The sequence below is a fragment of the Narcine bancroftii genome, chromosome 4 (assembly GCF_036971445.1).
Source record: "Narcine bancroftii isolate sNarBan1 chromosome 4, sNarBan1.hap1, whole genome shotgun sequence".
Classification (NCBI taxonomy): Eukaryota; Metazoa; Chordata; class Chondrichthyes; order Torpediniformes; family Narcinidae; genus Narcine; species Narcine bancroftii.
The window spans coordinates 3,244,792-3,272,101 of NC_091472.1; the positions used below are offsets into that span (position 1 = coordinate 3,244,792).

Below are 27,310 nucleotides of genomic sequence, written 5' to 3' on the forward strand. Positions count from 1 at the left end.
CTGGCCAGGATGCTCTCAATAGTTGACATGATGGTGGCCAGTAGCCTTGCCCAATTCAGTCTTCTCAGGAAGTTCAGTCGCTGTTGCACCTTCCTGACAATGTAGATCACCTAGTTAAGTGAACCCCAAGGAACTTGGCGTCTCCACTCTAATATCACCTACAGAATTGAAGTGTAGTGGAGGGTGGTCGCTCCTGGTTCTTCTGAATCCATGATCATCTCCTTCATCTTGTCCATGTTGAGACTCGGGTTGCTCCTCTCACACCATTTCACGAGATTTCCCACCCCTTCTCTGTAAAGCGACTCAATGTCATTTCTGATGAGCCAACAACTGTTATGTCATCCGCAAACTTGACTCTGTTGGAGTTGGATCTGGGGATGCTGTCGCAGGTCAGTAGTGTGAAAAGGAGTGGGATGAGTTCACGGCCCTGAGGTGTGCCAGTGCTCAATATTCTGCTATCAATGCAGACAGACTGTGATCTTTCCATTGGGAAGTCCAGAATCTAGTTTCAGAGAATGGTGTTGAGTCCCAGCAAGGACAGCTTCTCCACCAGCCTCTGGTGAACGATTGTATGAAACATCAAGTTGAAGTCAATGTATGAAGTGTTGTTCTCCAGGTGTGTCAGGTCAGAGGTGAAGGGACAAACATTGTCTGTGGAACGGTTTCTTCTATAGGTGAATAGAAATGGATTCAACATCTCTGGGAGGTGTGCTTTGATGCATTCCATCATCAGATCCTTGAAGCATTTCATCAGGTCACCCAGCTTTAATGTTAGCTCTCCCCAAGGACCCTTCATTCTCCTCTGCTTCAGATTTCTGCCTTCTATCTCTGATTGTTCCAGGATTAGAACACAAGAAAACAAGGAATAGGAGCAGGAGTTGGCCAACCAGCCCGTCGAGCCCGCTCCGCCATTCAATGTGATCTGATGACAGGCTCATCTTCACCGTCCGGTCTTTTCCCCACATCCCTTAATTCCCCTATGATGTAAAAATCTCTCCAACCTTGTCTTAAATATATTTCCCAAAGTCACCTCATTCCCTCTTTTAGGAAAAGTAGCTCCTCCTCAACTCTGTCCTAAATTAACTACCCTAAATCTCAAAGCTATGGCCCCTAGTTCTGGTCTCCCCCTACCAATGGAAACAACCTTATCTGCCTCTATCTTGCCTTTCATAATTAAATTTGTTTCTGTAAAATCCCCTCCCATTCTTCTAAATTCCGGTGAGTATAGTCCCAGACAACTCAGTCTCTCCTCATAGGCCAATCCCCTTATCCCTGGAATCAACCTGGTGAACCTCCTTTCCACCATCTTTAAAGTCAGTCTCTCCTTCCTCAAGTATTGAGACCAGAACTCCACACAGTTCTCCAGATGTGACCTCACCAGTACCTTGTACAGTTGCAGCATGACTCCCTGCTCTTGAATTCAATCCCTCCATTTGCCTTTTTGATAGCCTGCTGCACCTGCAAACCAACCTTCTGCAATTCTTGCACAAGCCCTCCCAAGTCCTACGTAGCTCCCAATGTTCCCTCTTCAGGACCTTATACTTTTTCTTACCTCTATCATTGGTAGATATCTACCACGACTTCTGGCTGCTCTCCCTCCCTTTTCATAATGATGTGGACCCAACATGAGGGTCCCTGACCCTGGCGCCTGGAGATAGCAAACCATCAGGCAGGAGATTCCATAAATGAAAGGGTTATCTTCTAAGGAGAGTTTAACAGCTGTTGGCCTATACTCACTGGAATTTAGGAGAATGAGGGGGGGAAAATCGCAAGTGTAGGACAAGAGGGAGCAATTTCAGGATTGCAGGGCATCAGTTTAGAACAGAGATGTGTAGGAATTTCTTCAGCTAGGAACAGTGAATCTGGAATTTGTTGCCACAGGCAGTTGTGGAGGTCGGGTCATTGGGTCCATTTAAGGCAAAGATTGATAGGTTTTTGATTAGCCAGTGCATCAAAGGTTATGGGGAAAAGGCCGGGCAGCAGGGCTGAGTGGGAAATGGCTCATGATTAAATATGTAGTGCACTGTTGATAAGAGATCACAAGCAGAAGTAGGCCGATCGGCCCATCGGATCTGCTTTGCCATTTAATCACGAGCTAATCCTTAGAACTCAGCCCCAATACCCGGCCTTTTTCCTGTAACCATTGATGCCCTAACTAAATCAAATACATGTCAATTTCTGTCTTAAATACTCTACAGAGGAGAGGTGAGAATGAATTATGTCCATGTGAAAGGAGTCAGGGAAAAGGGAGAGAGACAGAGCTTGGGAGGTGAAGGGGGAGGGGCTTTTAATGAAAGTTAGAGGTCAATATTAATGCCATCCGGTTGGAGGGCGCCCAGTCAGAAGATAAATTTGCAGGTGGTCTCAGTCTGGCAATGCATGAGACCATGGACAGACATGTCAGCAAGGAAATGGAATGGGAAATTGAAATGGGCAGCCACGGGGAGGTCCACCCTCTTGTGGCGGACAGAGCCAAGTTCAGTCCATTTTGTACTACGGCCTTCCTGTGAGCACTTGGCTCTTCAAAATGCAATGGAAATAAGATCTCAACCTCCTGATGGTAACAAACACTCTGTATTGTCCCCATTGTGCTGACGACACAAGGGAGCCTTTCTCTCCCCTTCACCACCCTCCATCAGAGAGCTCATTGATATTTGCGGGCACCACATACCAGACTTATTCTCTGCAGCACTACCAAGCAACAGGACAGCAAGTGACACAGGCGGTTGTGAAGGCCAAGTCATTGGGCGAATTACTGGGTGTATTTAAGGCAGAGTTTGGCAGGTTTTAAATTTAAAAAAATTTAGACCGACAGCACAGAAAAGGCAGGCAGGTGGAGATGAGCCTATCATCAGATCAGCCATTGAATGTCCAACCGATGGCTGACTCCCTCTCCTATTTCTTATCTTCCACCAGAACAGTGCACAGAAGGAGTCAATTACATTTCTGCTCTTTGGAATAATGAAGTCACCATAATATCGATAACTGATTAAATGCCTTTGCTCCACTGGGGTCCAATTAACAGAGACACAGCTTGAGCAGGGAATCTGGAATTCCCTAGAATATGAAAAGAGTCTCCCAACACAGAACACCAGGAAGGAGCTTCCACCTTCCAGCTTCCATCCTCCAGCTTCCTGGAGGTTGTCTTTCACCCCGAAAGAGGGCGTTGAAAGGTTCATCAGCTGTTAGAATTAGAATCAGAATTTATTGTCATGAACAAGTCATAAAATTCATTGTTTTATGGCAGCGTCACAGGTCAAATATTTATATAAATCATCTTACAACAATAAATAAAAATAGTGGAGGAAACGTCACAGTGTCTTTGGTTCACTGATCATTCAGGAACCTGATGGCAGTGGGGAAGAAGCTGACCTTGTGTTGCTGAGGGATCGTCTTTAGGCTCCTGCACCTTTTCCCCGATAGTAGAAGAACGAAGAGGACATGGCCTGGGTGGTGGGGATCCTTGAGAATAGAGGCTGCTTTTTTAAGACATCTCTTGTGACGGATAGAGCCAAGGTCCGCGTGGGAGTGAAGACGGGTGCCCGTGATGTCGCAGTCCAAGTTAATAACCCTCAGGAGATTTTTCTGAGTGTTGGCACCTCTATACCAGACAGTGATTCAACCATCCAGAATTCTCTCCACGGTACACCTGTAGAAGTTTTGAGAGTCTGGTGACATATCGAATCTCCTCAAAACACGTCACAAAGTATAGATGTTGGAGAGCCTTCTTCATGATTGCATCGACGTGGAGTATAGTCCCAGACAACTCAGTCTCTCCTCATAGGCCAATCCCCTTATCCCTGGAATCAACCTGGTGAACCTCCTTTCCACCATCTTTAAAGTCAGTCTCTCCTTCCTCAAGTATTGAGACCAGAACTCCACACAGTTCTCCAGATGTGACCTCACCAGTACCTTGTACAGTTGCAGCATGACTCCCTGCTCTTGAATTCAATCCCTCCATTTGCCTTTTTGATAGCCTGCTGCACCTGCAAACCAACCTTCTGCAATTCTTGCACAAGCCCTCCCAAGTCCTACGTAGCTCCCAATGTTCCCTCTTCAGGACCTTATACTTTTTCTTACCTCTATCATTGGTAGATATCTACCACGACTTCTGGCTGCTCTCCCTCCCTTTTCATAATGATGTGGACCCAACATGAGGGTCCCTGACCCTGGCGCCTGGAGATAGCAAACCATCAGGCAGGAGATTCCATAAATGAAAGGGTTATCTTCTAAGGAGAGTTTAACAGCTGTTGGCCTATACTCACTGGAATTTAGGAGAATGAGGGGGGGAAAATCGCAAGTGTAGGACAAGAGGGAGCAATTTCAGGATTGCAGGGCATCAGTTTAGAACAGAGATGTGTAGGAATTTCTTCAGCTAGGAACAGTGAATCTGGAATTTGTTGCCACAGGCAGTTGTGGAGGTCGGGTCATTGGGTCCATTTAAGGCAAAGATTGATAGGTTTTTGATTAGCCAGTGCATCAAAGGTTATGGGGAAAAGGCCGGGCAGCAGGGCTGAGTGGGAAATGGCTCATGATTAAATATGTAGTGCACTGTTGATAAGAGATCACAAGCAGAAGTAGGCCGATCGGCCCATCGGATCTGCTTTGCCATTTAATCACGAGCTAATCCTTAGAACTCAGCCCCAATACCCGGCCTTTTTCCTGTAACCATTGATGTCCTAACTAAATCAAATACATGTCAATTTCTGTCTTAAATACTCTACAGAGGAGAGGTGAGAATGAATTATGTCCATGTGAAAGGAGTCAGGGAAAAGGGAGAGAGACAGAGCTTGGGAGGTGAAGGGGGAGGGGCTTTTAATGAAAGTTAGAGGTCGATATTAATGCCATCCGGTTGGAGGGCGCCCAGTCAGAAGATAAATTTGCAGGTGGTCTCAGTCTGGCAATGCATGAGACCATGGACAGACATGTCAGCAAGGAAATGGAATGGGAAATTGAAATGGGCAGCCACGGGGAGGTCCACCCTCTTGTGGCGGACAGAGCCAAGTTCAGTCCATTTTGTACTACGGCCTTCCTGTGAGCACTTGGCTCTTCAAAATGCAATGGAAATAAGATCTCAACCTCCTGATGGTAACAAACACTCTGTATTGTCCCCATTGTGCTGACGACACAAGGGAGCCTTTCTCTCCCCTTCACCACCCTCCATCAGAGAGCTCATTGATATTTGCGGGCACCACATACCAGACTTATTCTCTGCAGCACTACCAAGCAACAGGACAGCAAGTGACACAGGCGGTTGTGAAGGCCAAGTCATTGGGCGAATTACTGGGTGTATTTAAGGCAGAGTTTGGCAGGTTTTAAATTTAAAAAAATTTAGACCGACAGCACAGAAAAGGCAGGCAGGTGGAGATGAGCCTAATCATCAGATCAGCCATTGAATGTCCAACCGATGGCTGACTCCCTCTCCTATTTCTTATCTTCCACCAGAACAGTGCACAGAAGGAGTCAATTACATTTCTGCTCTTTGGAATAATGAAGTCACCATAATATCGATAACTGATTAAATGCCTTTGCTCCACTGGGGTCCAATTAACAGAGACACAGCTTGAGCAGGGAATCTGGAATTCCCTAGAATATGAAAAGAGTCTCCCAACACAGAACACCAGGAAGGAGCTTCCACCTTCCATCCTCCAGCTTCCTGGAGGATGTCTTTCACCCCGAAAGAGGGCATTGAAAGGTTCATCAGCTGTTAGAATTAGAATCAGAATTTATTGTCATGAACAAGTCATAAAATTCATTGTTTTATGGCAGCGTCACAGGTCAAATATTTATATAAATCATCTTACAACAATAAATAAAAATAGTGGAGGAAACGTCACAGTGTCTTTGGTTCACTGATCATTCAGGAACCTGATGGCAGTGGGGAAGAAGCTGACCTTGTGTTGCTGAGGGATCGTCTTTAGGCTCCTGCACCTTTTCCCCGATAGTAGAAGAACGAAGAGGACATGGCCTGGGTGGTGGGGATCCTTGAGAATAGAGGCTGCTTTTTTAAGACATCTCTTGTGACGGATAGAGCCAAGGTCCGCGTGGGAGTGAAGACGGGTGCCCGTGATGTCGCAGTCCAAGTTAATAACCCTCAGGAGATTTTTCTGAGTGTTGGCACCTCTATACCAGACAGTGATTCAACCATCCAGAATTCTCTCCACGGTACACCTGTAGAAGTTTTGAGAGTCTGGTGACATATCGAATCTCCTCAAAACACGTCACAAAGTATAGATGTTGGAGAGCCTTCTTCATGATTGCATCGACGTGGAGGCTCCAGGACAGATCCTCGGAGATGTTGACTCCCAGGAATTTGAAGTTTTTTTAAAAATATTTTGTTTTTCATTTTCCATCAATAAACAAGGAGATAACATCACAGTCTGTTATAGAATACACAGATATCCCCCCAACAAACTACAGAATTTGAAATTCTTGACCCTCTCCACTACTGAGCCCTTGGTGAGGACTGGATCGTGTTCCCCTGACCTCCTGAAGTCCATAATCATCTCTTTGGTTTTGCTGATGTTGAGTGCAAGGTTGTGGTCATTACACCATTCGACGCCCTGATCTATCTCCCTCTTGTATACTTCCTCATTGCCATCTGTGATTCTGCCGAAAACTGGTTTCAACGGCAAACTTGTAGATAGCATTGGAATCTTGCCTGACCAGATAGTCATGGGTGCAGAACGAGTAGAGCAGTGGGCCAAGCATGCATCCTTGGAGTGGGCCTGTGTCCATGATCAGTGAGGACAGGAGGAGATGTTGTTTCCAATTGGTACTGACTGTGGTCTTCCGATGTAAAAAGTCAAGGATCCAGTTGGTGGGGGGGGGGGGGGTGGGGTACAGAGGCCCAGGGTTTGTTGTTCGTTGACCAGCACTGAGGTAATAATGGTATTGAAGTCTGAAGTCTGAGCTGCAGTTAATGAAGAGCAGCTGTATGTATGAATTGCTGTTTTTGAGATGTTCCAGAGCTGAGTGGAGAGTTGGCAATATTGTATCTGCTGTGGAGTAATTGCAATGATAGACAAACTGCAGTAGGTCCTGATCTTTGTTTAGATTCATGTTAATCCTGGCCATGACCAGCCTCTCAAAGCATTTCATCACAGTAGAGGGCGGTGCTACTGGGCAGTTGTTATTGAGGCAGATCACTCTACTCTTCTTGGGGACCAGGATGTTTGATGCCCTTTTGAAGCAGGTGGGAACCTCTGATTGCAGCAATGAGGGGTGAAAATGTCCATAAACTCTCCGGCTGGTTGGCGCAGATTTTCAGTACCCTACCGGGTACGTCGTCAGGGCCTGACGCCTTGTGAGGGTTCACCTTCTTGAATGATGTTCTGATGTCGCCCTCAGAAACAGATATCACAGGGTCCTCAGCCTTTTCAGGGATTCTAGTCGGCATTATTTGGTTCTTCTCAAAGCAGGTATAGAAGGTGTTCAGCTCATCAGTAGTGAAGCATTGCAGGCCGAATAATATAATTTCTCAATATATATTCCACCTCCTGATCCATGATTTTACTTTTCTGAATGTTTATTCTATATGGGTTCTGTTTTATGGGACTTGCTTCTCCCACATCCACATTATGATAAATCACTGACGTCCTTTTTGGCACATCAGGAAACAAATTTGAATATTTCAAAAGCAGCTGCTTCAATTGCATCTGTTCTTGTGACTTAAGATGGCCTAACTTTTCCTCCAAATTTTCCAAAATTGCTGAGTTCAACAGGTGCAGAGGAACCATGGTTTCTTTAATGTTATCCTCACAAGATTTTGATTCCATAAGTTTATAATCGAAACTTCCTGAACCCGGTCAACAACTAACACCTCAGATACAGATTGTTCTCCACTACCCTTATTCTCATAATAAGATTTCAACATATTTATGTGACAAACCTGAGTTTTATTCCTTCTATCTGGAGTGTTAACAACATAGTTAACATCATTCAGTTTTGATTTAACTACACAAGGTCCAGAAAATTTAGCTCTCAAAGGATTATCATGTGTTGGAAACAAAATTAACACTTTACCTCCTGTCTTAAAATTCCTCATTTGAGCATTCGTGTCAAATAAATGCTACATTTTACCCTGAGCCATTTCTAAATTCTCTTGAGCCAAAGTCCACACATTTTGTAATTTACCTTTAAATTTAGAAACATAATCCAGCAAGTCCAACTGGACATTCTCATTAACCCACTGTTCCTTTATCAACTTCAAAGGCCCTCTAACCTGATGTCCAAACACAATTTCAAAAGGGCTGAACCCTAATGACTCCTGCACAGCCTCCCAATCTTACCCATTCTCCAGACAATAAATCATCGTATTTCTAAGAGTAGAATGAAATCTTTCCAAAGCTCCCTGAGTTTCAGGATGGTGTGCAGATGAAGTGATCTGTTTTATTCCCAACTCATAAATCAACTGCTGAAACAACCTGGACATGAAGTTAAATCCTTGATCACTCTGGATCTCTTTAGGTAATCCAACATCTGTGAAAAAAATTTCCAAAGCCTTTACCACTGTTTTGGCTTTGATTTCCTCAATGGTATAGTTTCTGGAAATCTGGACGCCATACACATAATTGTTAACAAGGACTGATTCCCAGCTGTTGCTTTAGGCAGGGTACCCACTCTATCCACAATAACCCTAGTGAAAGGTTCCCCAGCAAAAGGAATAGGTTGTCATGGAGCCAATGGAGGACCCTGGTTAGGTTTCCCCACAATCTGACAAACATGACATGTCCGGCACCAATTTACAACATTCTTCCTCAAACCAGGCCAGAAAAATTGTCTTAAAATCTTATTCATGGTCTTCTTTACACTAAGATGACCAACAGCCAAAGGTGTACTGTGAGCTAGTTTTAAAATTTCCTTCTGGTAAATTCTAGGAACAACCACCTGATGAATTCTCACCCCCACCCCCCCCCCCCCACCCCACTCTTCATTTGCAGGAAGATCAGGAGGTCTCTATTTCCTCATTAAGAATTCACCCTTCCATAATACCCACAGGCCATTTCCTTAATCTCTTCATCATTCTCCCTCAAGGCAACAAAGCTCTATCTTTTTCTTCTCAATTAATTCTTTCCTTGACAAAGACAAATCCAGACTCTCACATTTAACTTTCTCCTTTTGTATCATTTCAGAAGTACTGGGCAAGTCTCTATTAACTGGATCTTCCTCAGCTCTCATTTTCTTAGACAAAGACCTTGTTACAGCAAATGCAGGATACATCTCACAATCTTTGTCAAACTCATCCTCACGAGGGCCAAAACTGACCCAACTTTATCCTCTGCCAAATCATTCCCTAATAGAAATGAGACTCCTTGCACAGGTAACTTTGAATAACTCCTACCACAACTGGTCCTTTAACTAAATCTGAATTCAACACTATTTTGTGCAGAGATATTGACTTTACATCTCCACCAACATCTCTAAGCAAAGTTGTCTCTCCTGTGTCCATCTGTTGATCAAGAGTTAAAACATTCTCCAACAGCAGCCCCAGTATCTCTTAAGAATTTTAACTGGAACCTGGGAATTCCCATCCTTTACTGAACCAAGCCCTCTGATACAAAAGGTTTGAATACCTCCATAACATCCATTAGCAGGTATGGAACATTTGTTCTCATTAAATTCAACTATCTGAATACCTTATCTGGTAACATCTCCTTTTCTCATCTCTTTGTCAACACTAAACAATTTGCAAGAACATGACGAGGTTTCTTACAGAAATGACATACAAATCCAGAAGTTCTGTCCTTTCCCTCCTTATCTTCATCTTTTCTCTTAACATACTCCCCAGACTTAACCTTCTGAACAGGCTTATTAATCTGCAATTTGTTTTTGTGAAACTGCTAACTTTGCCATTTACTGCCACATCCCCACGTCTTTCTCATCCAGGTATAATTTGATCTCGTTTGGAATACACCTTTTAATTTCCTCAATTAATATCAATTCTCTTAATCTGTCAAAATCATTATTAATAATTTTGAGGTGCATCAACAGATTTTCCCAGAGCAAAATCCATACGATTGATTTGATTCCATGTTTTCACCAAACTTAAATTTTTGTCTATATTTTTCTGGAACCAACTCATAAGCTTTCAATACTGCTTGTTTAACAGGATCATAATTTGCCACTTGCTCTGTAGTCAAACTAGAGGATGCAGTTTGAGCTTTTCCCTTCTACACACTTTGGAGCCTAAGAGGCCATTTTTCTTTTGGCCATCATTTGGCCTCTGTTTTCCAGCTGCCTCTAATTCAAACTCCCCTTTCTTTTTCTTCTACTACCCTCCGTTTTTAATTTTTTGAATATTTTATTTAAATCAGCATATATAATTATAACAAATAATAACAAGTTACAATATTTACAAATTTGTCAATAATCTATAAAAAGAAAAGAAAAAAGAACTAAAAGACACTAATAAAACTAAAATCCTAAACTCCCCTCCAACCTAAACTAATCCCAGTGTTTAAAATCTAAATATAAATATAAAATGCATAATAACATAGCTATGTGTTAAATTTGCTTCAGATGACACACAAGGATCCCAAAAATTATTGTTCCAGAAGTTATTCATTTAGAGAAAACTTCACTGGTCAGGAGGATTCAAATAACATTTTTAATTATTTATTTTAGTCTCATTATTTTAGCATATAGGCTCCAAATTTGTAAAAATACAGAATATTTACTCCTTAAATTATAAGTAATTTTTTTTCTGAAGGAATATAACTTTGAATTTATGTCTGCCATCTTTCTAATGTTAAAGAAACATCTGATTTCCATGTAACAGCGATACATTTCCTTGGTATTACTAAAGCTAACTTAAATTTTAATTGAGAAACTAACTAATGATATTGATCATGTTTACCAGGCCACTAGCAAGGCCTTGATTATGGTTACTGTTTGATTACTCTTGGCTGCCAGCAGTATGCAGGATCTGTAATGGATGTTTGCAGCCTCATGGCCTTATGGTTCTGTTTACACAACTTTAAAGTATAGAACCTTTTTCTTCATCCATGTGTTAGAGTCTAAGAAATCACACATACGAATACAAGATAAAACATGGTGTCAGAAGTGGGATAAAGGAAATTGGAAGGAAATACTTCAAAAAAAAATCTAAAGATCAGTGAAGAGAAGCCAACACAGTGAAACATGGAAGGATTACATCCACCAGTGAAACTTCAGCTGACAGGTCATGTGGCTGAAAATTGGAACAGATTTAAACAGCATTTTGGATTGTATTTAGTGGCAGTTGGACTGACGAGAAAAGTGATAAAGTGAAAATGTCAGTTTTCTTACATGTTGTGGGTGATGAAGCCCTGGAGGTGTATAATAACTTCACATTTGCTGCTGAAGGAGACAAAATGAAACTAGAAAAAAATAATGGAACTGTTTGAGGCCTACTGTGTACCTAAACGTAATGTGATGTTTAAAAGGCACAGATTTTTCACATGTATACAGAAAACAGAAAAAAGTGTTGATCAGTATGTGACTGAATTGAGAAACAGAAGCAAAACATGTGAATTTTAGGACTGACCGACTCGCTGATAAAAGACAGACTTGTGTGTGGCATTCCAGATAAGAGTCTAAGGGAAAGACTGCTAAGAGAACAAAATCTAGACTTGGAAAAAGCCACAGTACTCCGTAGGGCTACAGAAACTGAAAAAACGCAGGCAAAAGAGCTGTTCAGTAAAACTAGCTACAATGTGGATGCAGTGAGCAAGAACGGATATAAACTAACAAAAAGTTGAAAGAGGGACGTGGCCAGCAAACAAAAATGATGGGGACAATTGTAAGCCATGTCGTCGATGCGCTGCACAAAATCTCCAAAAAAAGTGTCCATCACATAGTAAAACATGCAACAAAAGCAACTATTATGCCCGTTACTGTAGGAACCAAGTGCAACAAAGCAAGGTTCATGCAGGAGATGAAAGGGAGGTAGAGGAATTCGATGTAGATGTTGTGTCTGAAAACAAGGGAAAAAACAGACTGGATGTTGAGATTAAAAGTGAATGACATTATCATTTCAGTTAAATTGGATACTGGAGCACAAATTAATGTAATATCAGAGACTGATTTTAAGAAGATTAGACCCAGACCAAAGATGTACGGAACAAAAGTGACAGGATATTCAGGTACCGATATACCAGTGCAAGGAGAATGCATGGTCAAAGTGAAACACAAGGACAAAGGGCGCATGCTAGTATTCATTGTGGTACCAAAGGATGGACAGGCCATAGTAGGGTTAACAGCTGTGAGAAATTGAACCTGGTAAAATGAGTCCTCATGGTGGAAAGCAATGGAGAGACAGTCTACGATGAACTCATGAAAGAGTACAATGACCTATTTCAGGGTCGAGGCTGCCTTCCAGGAGAACACACGATCAAAGTGGATAAACGTGTACCACCAATAATACATCCATGCAGAAAAGTTCTATTTGCGCTTCAAAAGCAACTACAGGCAGAGTTGGACAGGATAGAAAGCCTGAACGTGATTCAGAAGATAGATGAGCCAATGGAGTGGGTCATTGTTGACAACTCGTCATTGTTGTCAAAAAGAATGGAAAGCTGAGAATTTGCCTGGATCCAAGAGATCTAAACAGGGCAATAAAGAGAGCACACTTTAAGATTCCGACACATGTCAAAGTTTTTCAGCAAGTTAGATGCATCATCAGGATTTTGGAAGTTAAAACTGGATGAAGCAAGTTCAAGACTGAGCGCGTTTAATAGTCCATTTGGCAGATCCAGATTTCTAAGGTGACCATTTGGAATTGCCTTAGCCCCTGAGGTGGATCACAAAACCATCCATGTGGTCTTTGAGCACCTGGATGGAGTTAACATCTCAATGGATGACATTACAGTCTGGGGAACCACGAGAATGGAGCATGATGAGAGACGAAGGAAAGTGCTGGAGCAACAAGGAAAGCAAACCAGAAGCTGAATAGAGAGAAATGCCAGCTCGGGGTGACAGAACTAATATTTGTAGGAGATATTATTGGCAGTGAGGGCATCAAACCAGATCCCAGAAAGGTGTCGGCCATTGGGAACATGCCAAGGCCACAATGCAAAAAGGACATACAGAGGTTTAATGGAATGGTCAACTATATGGGTAAATTCATATCCAACCTCTCAGAAAAGAATGCTCCATCGAGAAGACAAACAGAAAAGAACATTGAATGGGAGTGGAATCATGAACATGAAAAGTCATGGAGCAAACTGTGGATTCCGGTTCATTCGGTGGACTCTACGAAATGACGTTACCGAAAATTTTGTCTGGTCAGACTTTCTTTATTCTGCAGAATTGTCTGCACAGAGCCTTACCAAGAAGCTCTCTCTATAAAGGCTGGCCGAGACTGCCCTCGTGTTTCACAGCTCTCTCCTTTGTCTTGCTCACACATGGGTGGAGTTACATTTGGCCCAATGAAAAGTTTACACAATACATTCTTACCCTATACCATTACTACTAAGTATAAATTCCATTGCTTCACAAGTCTGACAGCCTCTCATCAGACCTGCTCGATGATTGGTTCAGAGTTAATCGTCGTGCTAATTGGTCCCTTTAAACTGCCTGCTGCAAAACCTAGCTACACTATCACCAGCTGTTAACCCTTTCTTTTCTCAGAACTAAAGAAACTGTTCACGGAGGGACCAGTTCTGAGGTTTTACGACCCAGCCAGACTCATCAAGATATCATCAGATGCATCACGTAGTGGGCTCGGTGCAGCTCTTCTGCAAAAATATGAGCCCATTGTGTATGCATCACGTTCAATGACAGACGCGGAGACCCGATCGGCTCAAATTGAGAAGGAGCTGCTCACTGTCACATACGCCCATGAAATATTTCATCAGTTTGTGTTAGGACAACCAATCACTGTAGAGACTGACCATAAGCCCTCGATTGCATTGTTCCAAAAGCCATTAAATGAATGTCCACTTCAAATACAAAGAATGACAATTAGGCTGTAACACTACACATTGAATGAGGAGAACACTCCGAGTAAGCTCATGTACTCAGCAGACACGTTGTCCCGCAAACACCAAAATGGAGAAGACGTGAATGCCTTCATGGACTTGATCACAAGTGCACGGCCCATATCAGATACAAAAATGGAGCTCATAAAGTCGGAGACAAACAAAGATGAAACACAGACAACTGAGAAAAAACATCTTGGATGGATGCCCCAACATGAAGCAGGACTGGCTGTTAAAACTGAAAACTAGGCTGGACTCAGGTTAAAGTCACTTTATAGTGGGAGAGAACACTATTTCTGACAGCGCAGCAGGGACTCAATACAGGATTCAACAGGCTTTAAATAAAGTTAGATGCAATAGGGGAGCAGTTAACAAGTTCTACTGAAACATCATTTTGTAAGAGATTCTTCACCCCGTTTCAGTTCCCCCCCCCCAGATTAAACAAGATCAGCAGATGGCAACGTTCGTTATCCCAAATAAGGCACTCAAGACAGTTGTTCAAATTCCAGGTAACCCCAAGGCTAAATTCATCACTTCCCATGGCAGTGAAATATTTCACTGCAGTACAAGGTAAAAGGCAATACCTTCCTACACTTTCTTTGGCTTGGCTTCGCAGATGAAGATTTATGGAGGGGTATGTCCACGTCTGCTGCAGGCTCGTTGGTGACTGACAAGACCAATGGGGGACATGAAGGCACGGTTGCAAGGGAAAATTGGTTGGTTGGGGTTGGGTTTTTCCTCCTTTGTCTTTTGTCAGTGAGATGGGCTCTGCGGTCTTCTTCAAAGGAGGTTGCTGCCCGCCAAACTGTGAGGCGCCAAGATGCACGGTTGGAGGTGAGATCAGCCCACTGATGGTGGTCAATGTGGCAGGCACCAAGAGATTTCTTTAAGCAGTCCTTGTACCTCTTCTTTGGTGCACCTCTGTCTCGGTGGCCAGTGGAGAGCTCGCCATATAACACGATCTTGGGAAGGCGATGGTTCTCCATTCTGGAGACGTGACCTACACTAGCGTTAAAGTAAATGCATTTCAGGGATTTCTCACAACTTTCTCTCTGTCCCTCTCTTTACAGTCAACTCTGTTATTTCTTCCCATCATCTCCCCTCCATCACTGCACTGATCATTTTTCTTCTCATTCATCTGTCTATCCACCCCCAAACTTTGTCTACAAGCCTTCTCTGTTTGCAGTTTAACCCCCTTGCTGTTTCCCTTCATATGGATCCCTTCCCCCAACCATCCTAGTTTAAAGCAAATGTCCCTGCCAAGATCCTTGTCCCTCTGGGATTCAGATGCAACCTGTCCATTTGGTACAGGCTCCACCTCCTCCAAAAAAGGTCCCCGTGATCCAAAAACTCGAATCCCTGCCCCTTGTTCCATCCCTTCAGCCACGCATTCATCCTCCACCTCATTCTGTTCCTGCTCCCACTGTTGCAAGGCACAGGCAGTAATCCCAAGATGACTCCCTTCGTAGTCCTTTTCAGCTCTCGACCTAACTCCCTGTATTCACTTTTGAGGGCCTCTTCACTCTTCCTCCCTACGTTGTTGCTCCCTACATGAACAACGACCTCTGGCTCATCTCCAGCCCACTTTAGAGTATCTTGGGCACGAGCAGCAAAGTCCCGGACCCTGGCACTAGAGAGGGAAACCACCATCCAGTTCTCCTTAGCTTGTCCTCAGAATCCCCCATCTGTCCTCCTAACTATTGAATCCCCTATAACAGTAGCCGAAAAGGGCAGGGAAAGGAAGAGGAGGGCAGTAGAGGCCGACCTCGTGCCAGAGGTTCAGCCACGGATGCCTTCCCCAGCTTGGCTGTTCTTCCCAATAGTACTCAAGGAGGAGTAACTATTATCGAGGGCTACAGTCACAGGGGTCTTCACCAGTACCTTACTCTTCCCCCCTCCCTCTCCTAACCGTAACCCACTGATCCACCTCCCGTGGCCCTGGTGTGGCCACTTGGCTGTAACTCCTGTCTATGATGTCCTCACTCTCCTGACCAGGGCAAGGTCGTTGAGCTGCAGCTCCGGTTCCCTGACTTGGTCCTTGAGAAGCCACAGCTCAGCATACCTAGGGCAGACATGGACATCCGGGAGGCTAGAAGACTCCAGGACCTCCCACATCTGGCACTGAGAACAGCAAACTTCTCTCACACTTACTCCCCCCCCACCTCACCTCGAAAAGAGAGAAAAATAAAATAAGAGAATAAAGACAAATCTACAGGCCGACCTCATTCCGGACAAGCTCGACCTCAGCCTCTGCTCGCCGAAGCTTCTCAAGGCAAAGCCTCAAAGCCCCACTTCTTCACTGGGCCGCTCCCCACTGGGCCGCTCCCCACTGGGCCGCTCCCCACTGGGCTGCTCCCCACTGGGCCGCTCCCCACTGGATCCTGCTGAACTCCGACGCCAACTCCTCTCGACTACAGATCCTGCAGGTAGATAATATAATGGTAAACTGTCGAATATTTTTTGAGGGATAGACTTTATTAAATATATTTGTAGTGAATTTAGATGAAAAATTCATACAAGGTACTTTTTAAAAATTTGTCTGATGATGAAAATATTTTAGTTGGAAGTGATTTCAGTTTTTGTTTGGATCCTTTATTCGACATGTTATATTTAATGAAACATTTAAACCTAGTGGCTATTTGGAGAAAGAAACGTCCTAGGGATTGAGATTATTCTTTTTATTATTTTAGATTTGATACACAGTCTAGAATTGATTTATTTTTTACTTTAAGTTCAAAATCAATCAAGAGATTTTAATATTGATTATAAAACAAGATTATTCTCCATTGTGGATGGAATTGGAATTTTCTGAAAAACAGCAGACAGTGTATAGATGGAGATTAAATTCTTTGTTATTAAAAAGGGAAGATTTCTGTGCTTTTATAAGACAGCGTGGCGGTGCACATCTCTGACAGCAGGCAAACCGGCTCCAAGTGTTATGGTCTGTGTCAAGGTGGTGCTGTTGGGGTCGTCTTTGCCGCTGGCAGAATTGGGTCCGCATGCGCACGAGGCAACGTGATGGCGTGGTTTCTGGCGCAAGGGTGGAATTTACCCACGGCCTTATAAGGCGCAGCATGGGAAGTTTCAATGAACAACCAGAGGGCAGAGGAGTCCGCCAAGTACTGGTCTCAAATTCTTTCGACTCCCGTTTCGCTGCCCCTACAACAGCATATTAAGCTATTTTGTGATTTATATTCGATAGAAGATAACAATTACAGTACGGAAACAGGCCATCTCAACCCCTCTATTCTGTACCAATTTAAGTGATCTCCTGTGGTCCCACTTACCTGCACCCTGTCAATAACCCTCCGTTCCCCTCACATCTATGCACCTATCCATTCTTAAATGACCAAATTGGCCTTGCTTCAACCACCTCTTCTGGAAGGTCATTACTCTCAGCCACCACTCTGAGTGAAGAGCTTCCTCTCATGTTACTTCTAAATTTTTGCCCCCTAACCCTTAACTTATGACCCCTCGTTCCAATCTCACCTCCCCTCAAAGGGAAGAAGCCTATTCACATCTATTCTGTCTTTTGTGTGACAGAGTGTATAGAAACATTTTGAGATAAATTGGGAAAGGTTAGAGTAGGTTACATACATAGACACTTTAAAACAGATCTTATTTGAAATACTGGAGAATTCATATCTCGAGTGACTTTACAGAAACTGTGAAGAATGCCTATGGTGTTACTGTCTTTAAAGCAACTGCAAGAGACATACTACCTTTTTGCAGAGTTTTGAGGAGTGCTCATAGAGAGGTCACTGATGGGTTCTCATTTACCTAAAAACAACAGATGAACCAGAAGACTGACTTCTATCGTTTGATGGAAAAGGACAGGGGTGGCTGTGTCTGAGTGAGTCAGAGAGAGAGGAGTCAAGCAAGTTGTCTCAGTGAGTGTGTGTGGCACAGAAAGCTGTAACAAGCAGGAGAAGCTGTGTCAAGCTTATTGGAACTGAAACAGAAGCTCCAGAGTGGAAGACAGACTATACGGCTGGCTCTCTAGTACGTTTTACTTGGAATAAGGTATACAGAAAGGAACTCCGTGGTAGCCTGTAAGAAAGAGGTTATCATCTGGAGAACCCTGATGGGGCAAGTTTCATCAGCGAGACACTGAGGTGACTGAGGGAAGTACCTCAGTTCTGGAAATCCTGGAACAACAAATCTCTCTCTCTAAAACTGACAAGAACCTTCCTGAGCGGAATCCATTTATCTTTCGTGCACCAAAGCCTGGTGAACTTTATACATGTCAAATTCTGTGCATAGTCTAAGAATTGCCTGCAACCAATGAACTTGGAGAAATGAGAAGTGAGATTGGACCGTGATCCAAAGAACTTTTCTAAACTTACACACACATTACACAAACGTACACTTAGAATTAGAAGGGGTTAGATTAGGTTAAGTTAAGTAAGTTAAGAATAATATACAAGTTAAAGTTTGATTCTGTTTTCATGTTTAAAGATAATTTTAAAAAAACTTTTAAGTAACCATTTGTCGTGGTGAATATCTATTGCTGCTGGGTTTTGGGGTCCTCTGGGCTCGTAACGTTATCCCCCTCATAATTTTAAACACCTCCATCAAATCTCCCCTCAACCTTCTAGGCTCTAATAAATAAAGACCCCGTCTAATCAATCTTTCTCCGTATTCTAGATACTGCAATCCAGGCAACATTTTGGTAAATCTTCTCTGCACCCTCTCTACCTTAGTGTTATCTGCAAATTTGGAGTTATTACATCCAATCCCCTCATCTAGATCATTAATGTAAATTGTGAACAGCTGGGGTCCCAGTACAGATCCCTGTGGCACCCCACTGGTCACCGCCTGCCACTCAAAAAATGAGCTGTTTATCCCAACGCTCTGTCTTCTACCTGCCAGTCAGTTCTCAATCCACATCAATACCTTTCCCCCAATCCCATGAGCCTTGATTTTGCATGCCCGTCGTTTATGTGGGACCTTATCGAAGGCCTTTTGGAAATCCAGGTACACCACAGCGCAGAAACAGGCCATATCATCCCTACAAGTCCACATCGGTTCACTTGATTAATTCAGGAAAATGGTCATTAATTCTATTTGCAAATACCTTCCTATAATTTGGGGATCAGAACGCCACACAGTATTCAAAACCTGGCCTTACCAACACCTTAAACAGTCTCAACATCACCTCCCAACTCCTATATTCTATGCTTTGATTTATAAAAGTCAGCGTACCAAAAGCCTTCTTTATTCTTTTGGATGCATTAAAAGCATATTTGCAAGGACAGATTATACATTTTATTTCAAAAATTAAAAAGGATTATATGAGAGGTAGAGATAAATTAGAAAAAAAAACAGCATTGGAAAAAGAAATTCAAAAATCAACATCAGAGGATAAATATTGGCATTTAATTAAGACGAAGTTACAATATTATATAATGTTGACTTATAGAACAGAAAAAAATGATCCTTGGATCTAAACAGAATTATTATCAATCTCATAAAGTTCTGGTTTGGCAATTCAAGGCAGAACAGATTTCAAGATGATAAAAAAGTGACATTTAAACCAGAAGAAAAAATTAAAGCTTTAGGGAATTTTATGAAAAATTATATACTTCAGAATCATGGCAGGATGAAACTATTATAGATAATTATTTGTCATAAATAACATTACCCAGATTAACTAAGACAGATAAAGGTAATTTGGACAGACCATTAACCGTGAGCAGCAAGTTTATGAAGCACTTAATTGTTTACAGAATAATAAGTCATCTGGAGAAGATAGATTTCCAGTTGAATGTTATAAAGAATTTAAAGAGTTAATAATTTCTTTATTTATGCAGGTAATAGAACAAGCTTTTAGGTTACATGTTCTTCCAGAAACTTTTTCCACAGCGAAAATTACAGTTATTCGTTAAAAAAAAGATAGAGACCCATTAAACCAGCTTCATATAGACCTATTTCATTGTTAAATGTTGATTATAAAATTATGGCAAAGGTATTTGCAAATAGAATTAATGATCATTTTCCTGAATTAATCAATATGGATCAAACGGGCTTTGTTACAAACAGACAAATTTCTGAAAATATAGTTAGGTTATTAAGTATAATTTATTTAGCACAAAAGAAAAAGGATTTAGAGGTTGCAGTGATTTATCATTTATATTAATGATTTGGCAAATATGCAGATGATACAAAAATAGGGGGAGTGGTAGATATTGAGGAAGGTTTTCTTGGATTACAGAAGGATTTGGTTTGTTTGGAAGAGTGGGCTGAAAGATGGCTGATGGAATTTAATGGAAAAAAGTGCGAGGTGCTGCATTTCAGAAAAAGTAACCAGAATAGGACATATGCAGGTAAGTGGAAAGCATTGAGGTACGCAGAGGAGCAGAAGGACCTGGGGGTTATGGTACAGAGTTCATTGAAGGTGGATTCCCATGTAGACAGGGTGGTTAAGAAGGCATATGGTATGCTGGCCTTCATAAATCATAGTCTAGAGTATAGGAGCTGGGAAGTGATGCTGCAGTTGTTTAAGGCATTGGTGAGGCCAGGTTTGGAGTATTGTGTTCAGTTCTGGTCTCCAAATTATAGAAGGTGGAGAGGGTGCAGAGATTTACAGGGATGTTGCCTTGCTTACAGCATCTAGAGTACAGAGAAAGATTAAGGAGACTGGGACTTTATTCATTGGAATGTAAACAGTTGAGGGGGATTTGTTAAAGGTATTTAAAATTATGAAGGGAATAGATAGACTTGACATGAGTAGACTCTTTCCCCTGAGGGCAGGGGAGGTTGAAATAAGCAGGCATAAGTTAAGGGTAAGGGGGCAAAACTTTAGGAGAAATGCACTGAGAATGGTGGCCGAATGGAATGATATTCCAGAGGAGATAGTTGTGGCAGAGTCTTTTCTGTCATTTAAGAGAAGGTTGGATGAGTACATGGATATGAAGGGGTTGGAGGGTTATGGGCAGAGACTGGGAGGGAGGAAGTAGTGGAGTTGTTCAAGTGAACCGATGTGGACTCGTAGGGATGATATGACCTGTTTCTGCGCTGTGGTGTACCTGGATTTCTAAAAGGTCTTCGATAAGGTCCCGCATAAACGACGGGCATGCAAAATCAAGGCTCATGGGATTGGGGGAAAGGTATTGATGTGGATTGAGAACTGGCTGGCAGGTAGAAGACAGTTGGGATAAATGGCTCGTTTTCTGAGTGGCAGGCGGTGACCAGTGGGGTGCCACAGGGATCTGTACTGGGACCCCAGCTGTTCACAATTTACATTAATGATCTGGATGAGGGGATTGGATGTAATATCTCCAAATTTGCAGATGACACTAAGCTAGGAGGGGTTGTGTGCACGGAAGAGGGGGGTCAGGAAACTCCAGTGTAATTTGGATAAATTGAGGGACTGGGCAGGTCCATGGCAAATGCACTACAATGTGGATAAATGTGAGGTTATCCACTTTGGTAATACAAACCGGAGGGCAGATTACTATTTGAATGGCAATAGATTGGGAGATGGGGAAGTGCAGAGAGACCGAGGGGTTCTTGTGCACCAGTCACTGAAAGCGAGCATGCAGGTACAGCAGGCGGTTAAAAAGGCAAATGGTATGTTGGCCTTCATATCAAGAGGGTTTGAGTCTAGGAACAAGGATACCTTACTGCAGCTGTACAGGGCCTTGGTGAGACCCCACCTGGAGATTAACAAATGGGCCTCGTAAGGATGAGGTTGAAGAGGATTGTGAGATACATCCCGCATGTGCTGTTACAAGGTCTTTGTCGAAGAAAATGATGAGAGCTGAGGAAGATCCAGTTGATAGAGCAGGGTAATTGTGAGGGTCAGGATTTCTCTTTGTCAAGTAAAAAGTTAATTCAGCAACAGAGGGAGATGCAGGTCTCACTAAACTTAAAAGACAAAGCAGTAAATGAACAGGAGATTTACAAAATGGGTTGTGGATATGACTTGAAGGGTGAATTGTTGACGAAACCTTATTATGAGGTTAAGGGTAGTGGAGAACGATGTGATTCATAGGTGTTAATTGTTGACAGGGTTGAGGAAGTTATGGATCATATGATTATGGAAACAGAATCTTGTGAGGATAACCTTCAAGAAACCATGGTTCCTGTGTGCCTGTCTTAACTCAGCAATTTGGGCTATCTTAACTAATAAGAACAGATGCAGTTGAAATAATTAATTTTGAAATATACAAATTTGTTTCCTGATGTGCCAAAAAGGACATCAGTGATTCATCATGATGTGGACGTGGGAGAAGCAAGTCCTATAAAGCAACACCCAAATAGAATAAACATTCAGAAGAGTAAAATCATGGATCAGGAGGTGGGCTGGATGGCTGAGCTTGTAAATTGTCTGCAGGTTTGCTTTTTGCATCAAAATGTTGAGGGACCTACTAGAGAGGGCAGTGTTAGATCTACTGTTGAGGAATGATATAGGGCAGGTGACGGAGATGTGCATTGGCGAGCACTTTGGATCCAGTGATCATAGCACCATTAGTTTCAGCGAAATTATGGAAAGGGATATGTCTGGTCCGAAGATGAAGGTCTTTGAGTGGGGAAAATGCAGATTTGAAGAGATGAGAAGGGACTTGCAGGGAGTAGTTTGGGATGACCTTTTTTTCTGGAAAGGACATTGAGGAGAAGTGGGGAGCATTGAAAGGAGAGATTTTGAGAGTACAGAATCTTTATGTGCCTGTCAGGACAAAAGGCAAGGCTAAATGTTCAAGGGAGCCATGGTTTTCTAGAGCAATTAGGAAGATGGTTTGGGATAAGAGGTAGGCCTACGTTAAATACAAGAAGCAAAGGACTGATAAGATATATGGATGATATATAGATCGTAGGAAGAATCTTAAGCAGGAAATTAGAAAGACAAAAAGGTACGAGGGGGCTATAGCAAATAGGGTGAAGGCAAATCCTAAGGGTTGTTACAAATATGTGAATGGTAAAAGGAAAGTTAAGGATAGAATTGGTCCACTGGAAAATTGGAGCAGAGGAATGTGTGATGAACCGTATGAGATGGGGGAGATATTGAATGAATTCTTCTCATCGTTGTTCACGAGGGAAAGAGATATTGAATTGTGTAGGATGTGAAGCAAAAGGGTTAGTTATGGAAAAGATAGGGATTAGTAAAGAGGGGATTTTAGAACTTCTGGGGTGTATAAAGGTAGGTAAGTCTCCTGGTCCCGATGGGATTTTTCCGATAAGGGAGGTCAGGGAGGAAATAGTGGAGGCGCTGACAGTGATTTTTCAACAGTCACTGGAGGAGGGTGTGGTGCCGTGGGACTGGTGGGTTGCAAACGTGGTTCCACTGTTTAAAAAAGGCGAAGGTGTAGGCCAAGCAATTATAGGTGAGTAAGTTTGACATTGGTGGTCGGGAAATTAATGGAAGGAATTCTTAGGGATTATATGTATAAATAAATATCTGGAAAGGGAGGGATTGATCAGGGACACCCAACATGGGTTTGTGAGGGGCAAGTCGTTTTGGACATATCTTGTTTAATTTTTTTGAAGAGGTGACCAGAAAGGTTGATGAAGGTAGAGCAGTTGATGTGGTCTATTTGGATTTTAGTAAGGCTTTTGATAAGGTTCTGCATGGAAAGTGAGTGAAGAAGGTTCGATCTCTAGGAATTAATAGAGTCAGATAGATTCAGCGGTGGCTGGAAGATAGGCACCAGAGAGTCATGGTGGACAACTATTTGTCAGGATGGAGGCCAGTGACAAGCGGTGTGCCTCAGGGATCAGTGTTGGGTCCTTTGTTGTTCGTCATTTATATTAATGATTTGGATGATGGGGTGGAAAATTGGATGAGTAAATATGCGGACGATACAAAAATAGGGGGAGTTGTGGATAGTGAAGAGGGTTTTCATGGACTACAGGATTTGGACAGTTTGTAAAAGTGGGCTGAAAGGTGGCAGATGGAGTTAATGTCGATAAAAGTGAGGGGCTTCATTTTGGAAAGAATAACCATAATAGGACTTTTGCAGTGAAGGGGAGGGCATTGAGAATGCAGAGCAACAGAGGGATCTTGAGATAATGGTTCAGCGTGACGTCAAAACATCCCCGAAGCATTTCTCAGCCTGCGGGCTTCGTCTCAGAGGTGGAGGGGGTCCAACACCATCTCGGCACGGACCCCTGGGACTCGTGGTTGGCTAGCATGACAGGGACAATTAGAAAGTGAGGCCACGTCCCCGGAGCCGCTACTTCTGGTTCATTTTTACTCACACCCTGATGAAGGGCTCAGGCATGAAACATTGATAATAATCTTTACCTCAAGTTCCTCCAGCATTCCGGTGTTTTTACTACAATCACAGAGTCTGCAGACTTTTGTGCTTCACTCTGTGGGTCATTGTCCATTCCAAAATCTGAGGAGGGGAAAGAAGCTGTTTTTGTACAGTTGGGGGCTCATCTTCAGGCTTCCTGATGGTAGCAGAGTGAAGAGGGAATGGCCTGGATAGTGGGGGTCCTTGAGGATAGAGGCTGCTTTCCTAAGATACCACCTCTTGTAGATGTCCTCAAGGGAGTAAAGACTGCTGCCCACGATGGTGCTGGCCGAGTTCACAACCCTCTTTAGTCTTTTCCTCTCCTGTGCACTGGCACCTCTGTACCAGACTGTGATTCAACCAGCCAGAATGCTCTCCACACCTATACAAATTTGCAAGTTTGGTGACATACCAAATTTCCTCTAACTCCTGATGAGGAAGAGCTGCTGGTGAGCCTTCTTCATGAGTGTGTCGTTATGAAGCCCCCAGGACAGATCTGGACACCCAGGAACTTGAACTTCTTAACCTTTCCAATGCTGATGCCTCGGTGAGGACTGGATCATGCTACCTAACTATTGCTGGGTACAACATTGGCCAACCATTTAAATTCTGAGTCACACTCCCACAGTCACATGCCTGTCCATTGCCTTGTGTTCTATACCACCCTGAGCACCTGAGTGGAGGAACAGCACCTGATTTTCTGTCTGGGCGCCCTCCAGCCAGATGGCATTAACATCGACTTCTCTGCTTTCTGCTAAACTTGCTTGCTTTTTCTTTCCCCTATCCCCTTTTCCAGTTCTCCCCTTTCCCCCCCCCTCACCCATCCAGCCATCCCTCCTCCACCTCATTGCTCCTGTCCCCTTCCTCCACTTATCATCTCCTGCCTTTGCCACCACCCTCCTCCCACTCTTTTGTTTGTCCACCTGCCGGCCTTCTCTCATATCTTGTTGAAGGGGTCAAGTCCGAAACGTCAGATATGTATTTTTACTGTTTCTATATAAAGGACACTATTTGACCTGCTGAGGTTTTCCAGCATTTTGTGTTTTTACTTCAACCCCGGTGTTTACAGATTTTCAAGATTTACTCCTGGGTACATGAAAGTCTGCAGACACTGAGCCCTTTCTCAAGATAGGATAATAAACTCCCTGTCATCACTGCCACACACACACCTGTCTCTGGGATGGCCCACAACAGCTTCTACAGGTGTACTGTCTACAGCAGGTTTGCTGGAAGCATCAAACTGGTGGAATAACTCATCGGGTCAGGCAGCATCCGTGCAAGGTGCCGAGCTAATCCAGAGCCTGTCAATCTCTGCCTTAAATACACCCAATGACCTGGCCTCTACAACCATGCATGGCAACAAATTCCACATTCACCACCCTCTGGCTGAACAAATTCCTACACATCTCTGTTCTAAGTGAATGCCCTTTCATCCTGAAGTTGTGCCCTCTCGTCCTAGACTCTCCCACTGTGGGGAAACAACTTTTCCACATTTACTCTGTCCTCATTCGAATGTTTTGATAAGGTCCCCCCTTCATTCTTCAATACTAACGAATCCCGCCCGGCCAAGAGGTGTCAAACGCTCCTCATATAATCCTTCCAGAATAATTTTTGTGAACCTCCTCTGTACCCGCTCTAACGTGTAACAAACTAATAAAATCTTATTAGTACTAACAAAGGAACGGCAATAGAAGATTCACCAATGATAAATTCAAAATAATTTTTACAAAACAATTAACATCTTACTTTTCTTTAAACTTAACTCTATCTTAAAACCCCACCACGCACAAATGTGCGTGTGTGTTAAAGTCAAAAACAGTTTAAGCTTGAATCTGAAGTCAATTTTAAAGCCCAGTTTCAAACACGTTGAACCTTTTTAAATCGTGGTTCATAAGTAATTATACAGCAAGAGTGAAGCCCCCAATTTCTTTAAATTGTTGCTTAAAAGCAATTACAAAGAATTTGTTAACATTCAAGTTCTTAGATTTTCCCATATTTAGTTGAACATTTTCCAGGAAGAGATTTCTTCATCTCTCACCCTAGGGATCTTCAACTCCCTCTTAAGAGTCACGGAGTTTCCTTCCACGATGAGGCTGCACTCTATTTTCAAAAGAAAAGCAACCGGAAGGTGGTCTCCCTCTTCAAATCCACTTTCTTCTGTACTCCCCTTTTATGATGAGGAGTAACACATTACAGCATCTATTCCGATTTTACCGCAATTCAGCCGTCTTTCACAAGGGTCCAATTCCCATGTGTTCCACAGGGGTTTGACTTCTGAACTGCCTCAAAATATCTGAATTTGCCAATATTTTTTCTCAAAATCATATGACATTGCAACATCATGGAGATCAGTCTCAATTCTTGGAAACCATGTGACCATTTATTGGAATCTTTACCACTTGCCAGCTCCAGCTTCTCAGAAACCACGCGACCTTCATAACTCTCTGGGTTGCACAATTCACAACTCCGAAAGATGACCAAGGTTGTATAACCCTGTTCAAAACCTACTACATTATCTTGGACAAAGTTATAGGAAATATAGTGTAACATTAACCTAAATATTAATATTAACACAGATCTATTAAATGTCATTCTTAAATGAGCTCAAAATACTCCAAGTGAGGTCTCACCAGTGCCTTATAAAGCCGCAACATTACATCCCTGCACCTGTATCCTATGAGTGATGGATTAGATCATATTTGATATGTTTTTGAAGGAGATTGATTGTGGGGGTTTAGTGTGGGTCATAAACACACACAAAGACTTCACAAAACAGATCTCATTTAAAATCCCAGAGCTTTGCTCAAACCAGACAGTCCAGGCTCCCAGTGCCTTTGCAAAGACAACATAAACTGCTTTGGGAGAGAAATTAAAAGGGCTCAGATTGGGAGCCTTGCAAGAGCATCTAGAGAGGCCAAACAGGCTTTCTGGGGGAGAGAGAGGAGAAAGAGAGAGAGGAGTGAGAGAGAGAACTCATTTCCACAGCATGGCATGCTGGCAGCTTATTTAAAAAACACCCATTTTGAAGACGGGTTGTCAGTTCTGAGTTCCGCTTGTTGGAGACCCTTGTGGTTCATACAAGAGGAAATGGCTGGCTGAGTGTTTCACCTG

At 42.8% G+C, this 27,310-nt stretch overlaps 1 protein-coding gene across 1 annotated transcript in view; it reads right to left on the minus strand.

The window, feature by feature from the left end:
• The window catches only part of LOC138760292 (butyrophilin-like protein 8), an 88,011-nt gene that overhangs the window by 21,035 nt on the left and 39,666 nt on the right, over window positions 1-27,310 (minus strand). The window lies entirely within an intron of this gene.